Genomic DNA, 6000 nt, shown 5'->3' with positions numbered 1-6000 from the left:
AATCCAAAAAGGGAATGGACTTTCCTAGTAGGTAATGATCTCTTCCTCATTCAAGGTTGTCGAGCATAGGCTAGAAAGCCACTTATTAGTGTTCTTGTAAGACAGATTTTTGTCTGCCTGGAGATCTCTTTTAATTCTGAGCTTCTCTGAATCTGCATTGGAACAGAAACAAGGAAACCAGTAAAGAGAGGTAGGGGTTAAGACATAAAATTGTCTTACAGGCAAGACAGTGCTATAACAAAATCTCTGAATTATGGGAACCATGGCAAATTCATTTTACCTCAGATCTTATATTAGAGGTACCAAAATCCAATGGAATGAAAAAAAAATCTTCCCTCAATGGGATTTGCTTTGGAAACCTTTGCCTTTGCCAACGAAATGAAAAAAAATACAACCTTGGGTAATAAGTCAAAAGTTGATTACCATATTGACATTCAATTGGACACAAAGTGATATAAACCATTTTAATAGCCTCTTAGAGCTTCATAGACCCTTAGAAACAACGTATTCCAACTACCTTCCCCATCCAGGTTCATGACTTTCATTTCAATATGTTAAGTGATGGGGAACTTAATACACCAGGAGCAAGTTTCTACTTTTAACAACTCTGAGTATTAGTGAGTGCATCCTAATAATAAGTCAGACCAGATTGGCCAGAGACTAAAAGTTGTTGATGTGTACCTGTCCACTAGTTTAAGTGATGAGTCATGGATAGAGAATGCTCTTCCCACAGCCCCATGCTTTTTACAGTTGAAGGAAGTATCAGTGGAAATTGGTGGCATAGCAGGTATTATAACAAGCTTCATAGTCGTGACATTCTCCCTATGGCTTCAAGGCAATGTCCATCCCACTTTCCCCAACCATTCCTCCTGGTTTATGAACACTTCATTATTTCTAGAACTAGCACTTATAATTCCAACTGTATCTTCAGTTCTTACCCTTCAAATTATGAGCAGAGCCGGCTCTCAGCACAAAAAATTGGGGAACTCCTGTCTTACCTGGTCAAAAGCACTAAGGCCTCCTTTACAGCTGCTAAAGTTTCCAACCCCAGAAAGTATGGAAGCTTCTGATCTTCAAGAGCCTCATAATCCCATGTCAAACTAGGCATAGACCAATATCTTACACTGTATACCAAGTTAAAGTCAAAATGTGTACACAATTTCTAAATAAAAGATGATACTATAAACAAATTAGGAGAGCAATGAATAGATTATCTGTCAGATCTATGGAGAAGGGAAGAATTTATGACCAAAGAAGAGATAGAGAACATTATAAAACACAAAATAGATAATATTGGATACACTAAATTAAAAAGTTTTTTTTTTTAAACAAAGCCAATGCAACCAGGATTAGAAGGGGAGCAGAAAACTGGGAAGCTTTTTTTTTTTTACAGCCAGTGTCTCTGATAAAGGCCTCATTTGCAAAATATATAGAGAACTGAGTCAAATTTATTTTTTTTTAAATTTCATTAACTTATTTATTTTTAGCTTTCAGCACTCACTTCCACAAGATTTTGAGTTCCAAATTTCCTCCCCGAGATCTCATCCCTTCCCTTCCAAGATGGCATGCATTTTAAATATCCCTTCCCCTAATCTTCCCCCCCTTCTATCTCCTTCCCACTTCTCTTATCCCTTTCCCCTTCAATTTGCCTGTAGGGCAGGATAGCTTTCTATACATCATTTCCTGTATATCTTATTTCCCAATTGCATGTGGAAAAAATTTTTTTTTAACATTTGTTTTTGAAACTTTGGGTTCCAAGTGTTCTCCCTTCCTCCCTCCCCACCCACCCTCATTGAGAAGGCAAGCAACTCAATACAGGTTATACATGTGTAGTCATGCAAAACTCTTCCATAGTAGTCATGTTATGAAAAACTAAGTATATTTCCCTTAATCCTATCCCACCTTCCATTTATTCTATTCTCCCTTTTGACTCTGTCCTTCCTTGGAAGCATTTGCTTCTGATTACCGCTTCCCCCAATCTGCCCTCCCCTCTATCATCCCCCTGCTCTCTTATCCCCTTCCCCCCTTATTTTCCTGTAGGGTAGGATAGATTGCCATACCCACTTGAGCATGTTATTCCCTCCTTAAGCCAAATTCGATGAGAAAAAAATTCACTCATTCCCTTTCACCTTCCCCCATTTCCCCTCCACTATAAAAGCCTTTTGTTGTAGTTTTATGTGAGATGATTTACCCCATCCTACCTCTCCCTTTCTCCTTCTCTCAGTATAATACTCTCCCACACTTCAATTTTATTCTTTAAATATCACCCCTTCATCTTCAATTCACCTTGTGCCCTCTATCTATATATACATATATACATACATATAATTTTTTCCCTCCAACTACCCTAATACTGACAAAGATCTCCTGAGTTACAAATATCATCTTTCCCTGCAGAAATGTAAACAGTTCAACCTTAATATGTCTCTTATGATTTCTCTTTCCTGTTTACCTCTTCATGTTGCTCTTGAGTCTTGTATTTGAAAGTCAAATTTTCTATTCAGCTCTGGTCTTTTCATCAAGAATGCTTGAAAGTCCTCTATTTTACTGAATATCCATTTTTCCCCCTGAAGGATTATACTCAGTTTTGTTGGGTAGGTGATTCTTGGTTGTAATCCTATCTCCTTTGCCCTCCGGAATATTCTATTCCAAGCCCTCCAGTCCCTCAAAGTAGAAGCTGCTAAGTGTTGTGTTATATTGATTGTGTTTCCACAATACTTGAATTGTTTCTTTCTGGCTGTTTGCAATATTTTCTTCTTGACCTCAGAACTCTGGAATTTGGCTATAATATTCCTAGGAGTTTTCCTTTGGGGAACTCTTTCAGGAAGTGATAGGTGGATTCTTTCAATTTCTATTTTGCCCTCTGGTTCTAGAATATCAGGGCAGTTTTCCTTGATAATTTCTTGAAAGATGATGTCTAGGCTGTTTTTTGATCATGGCTTTCAGATAGTCCAATAATTTTTTAATTATCTCTCCTGGATCTATTTTCTAGGTCAGTTATTTTTCCAATGAGATATTTCACATTGTTTTCTACTTTTTCATTCTTTTGGTTTTTTACAGTGTGTTGATTTCTCATAAAGTCACTAGCTTCCAACTTCTCCATTCTAATTTTTAAGGAATTATTTTCTTCAATAAGCTTTTGGACTTCCTTTTACATTTGGCCAATTTTGCTTTTTAAGACATTCTTCTCCTCATTGGCTTTTTGGACCTCTTTTGCCATTTGAGTTGAGCTATTTTTAAAGGTGTTATTTTCTTCAGTATTTTTTGGGGTCTCCTTTAGCAAGCTGTTGACTTGTTTTTCATGATTTTCTTGCATCACTCACATTCCTCTTCCCAATTTTTCCTCTACTTGTCTTACTTGCTTCTCAAGATCCTTTTTGAGCTCTTTTATGGCCTGGGACCAATTCACATTTTTCTTGGAGGCTTTGGATATAGGAGCTTTGACTTTGCTCTCTTCTTCTTGTTGTATGTTTTGATCTTCTTTGTCACTAAAGAAAGATTCTATGGTCTTACTTTTTTTGCGAGATTTTCTCATGATCTCAGCCAATTACTTGAGTTATAAAGCCTTTGTTAAGGTAGATGTCTGCTTCCAGTGTGGAGAATGTACTGTCCCAAGTTTTGTGTAGCTGTTTTCAGAGATACTTCTAAGGACCTGTAAATTTTCAGTTCTTTCAAGGTGGTATGATAAGGGGTGAGGTGTTTACTATTTTCCTGGCCTGTGCTCTGGTCTATGAGTGACCACAAGCACTGTTTTCTGCCTTGGAACTGTGAGGAGGATTTTCTCTGCACCACCACTACAAGCTCCACCACACCAGCACTCCTTGCTCCAGGACTGCCACTCAGAACTGTGACCCAGATCCAAGCCTGGGCAAAGCAAGAGAATCCTGCACCAGCAAAGTGATCCCTGCAATCCCTCTCATCAGCCACTTGTTTCCTTCTCAGTTGGTGGGCCAGAAGCTCAGGAAGCAGCCATGGCCCCAGGCCTACACTCAGAGATTGGTGCTAAGACCAAGCTTCTCTTTCCCCAAAGTCGCATACTTTTCCTACCGACCTTTTCAGTTGTCTTTGGTGTTCATAAGTGGAGAAGGCTGGAAACCACCACCACTGCCTGATTCAGTCCTCTGAGGTCTGCTCCAGTTTCACTGAGGCCTGTTTTGCCTGTGTACCCATACTGAACTATGCTCCTTTCCCTGCCCAGCATGATATACCTTTCTCATCAACCATCCAGGTTGTCTTGGGCTGGAAATTTGTTTCACTTTGTCTTTTTGTGGGTTCTGTTGCTTTAGAATTTGTTTAAAGCCATTTTTTACAGGTATTCGGAAGGGTTTGGGGGAGAGCTCAAGCAAGTTACTGCTTTTACTCTGCCATCTTGGCTCCACCCCCATGAGTCAAATTTATAAGAATACAAGTCATTCCCCAATTGTTGAATGGTCAAAGGATATGAATAGATAGTTTTTGGATGAAGAAATCAAAGCCATCTATAGTCATATGAAAAAATGTTCTAAATCACTATTGATTAAAGATTGATTAAAGAAATGCAAACTAAAGCAACATCACACCTATCAGATTACTAACATGTCAGAATAGGAAAATGATAAATGTTGGAGAAGATGTGGGAAAATTGGAATATTGATGCATCTTTGGTAGAGTTGTGAACTGATCCCACCATTCTGGAGAGCAGTTTGGAATTATGCCCAAAGGGCCATAAAACTGTGCATACCCTTTGACTCAGCAATACACTTCTAGGTCTATATCTCAAAGAGATCATAACAATGTGAAAAGGACCCACATGTACAAAAATATTTACAGCAGCTCTTTTTTGTGGTGGCCAAGAATTAGAAACTGAGGGCATGTTCATCAATGGGGAATGACTGGACAAATTATGGTATATGAATGTAATGGAATACTGCTATTACATAAGAAATGATGAGCAGGCAGATTTCAGAAAAGGCTGGAAAGACTTGCCTGAACTGATGCTGAATGAAATGAGCAGAGCCAGAAAAACATTGTACCCAGTAACAGCAACATTGTGATGACCAACTTTGATAGACTTGGCTCTTCTCAGCAAAGCAAAGTTCCAAAAGACTCATGATGGAAAATGCTATCTACAACCAGAGAAAAAAGATCCTCATGATCCCTTTCTGACCTCTGCCTGACAGGCTTCTAATAACTGCAGGACATTGAGAGATGTTTATTTTTATTTTATATTTTAAAAATATTTAACATTTTTTTGCCAATTACATGTAAAAACAACTTAAATATTCTTTTTTTTCAAATTTTGAATTCCAAATTTTCTCCCTCCCTACTCCCTCCCATTGAGAAAGCAAGTAATTTGACACAGGTTATATATGCATAGTCATGCAAAATACATTTCTATGTAAGTCATTCTGTGAAAGAACATACAGACAAAAAAAACACAAGAAAAACAAAGAAAGTAAAGAAAAAGTGTCTTTGATTTGCATTCAGGCTGTACCAGGTCTTTTTCTGGAGATAGACAGCACCTTTCATCATAAGTCCTACAGAACTGTCTTGGATTACTGTATTGCTGAGAAGAGCTGAGTTATTCATAGTAGATCATCATACAATATTGTTGTTAGTATATACAGTGTTCTGGTTCTGCTCATTTCATTTTGCACCAGTTCCTGTAAGTCTTTCCATGTTTTCCTGAGAGCATCTTGCTCATGATTTCTTAAAGCGCAATAGTATTTCATCACAATCATATACAACAACTTGCTCAGCCATTCCCCAGTTGATAGACATACCCTCAATTTCCAATTCATTGCCACCACTAAAAGAGCTGCTATAAATATTTTCGTACACATAGGTCCTTTTCCTTTTTCATTTTTTTAATCTTTTTGAGATACAGACCTAGTAATGGTATTGCTTGGTCATAGGGTATGCATAGTTTTATAGCCCTTTGGGCATAGTTCCAAATTGCTCTTCAGAGTAATTGAATCAGTATACAACTTCAACAATAGTACATTAGCATTTTAATTTTCC

The sequence above is a fragment of the Phascolarctos cinereus genome, unplaced genomic scaffold (genome assembly GCF_003287225.1).
Source record: "Phascolarctos cinereus isolate Bilbo 61053 unplaced genomic scaffold, phaCin_HiC Scaffold_7;HRSCAF=346, whole genome shotgun sequence".
NCBI classification, from domain to species: domain Eukaryota; kingdom Metazoa; phylum Chordata; class Mammalia; order Diprotodontia; family Phascolarctidae; genus Phascolarctos; species Phascolarctos cinereus.
This window is presented reverse-complemented; position numbering follows the sequence as displayed.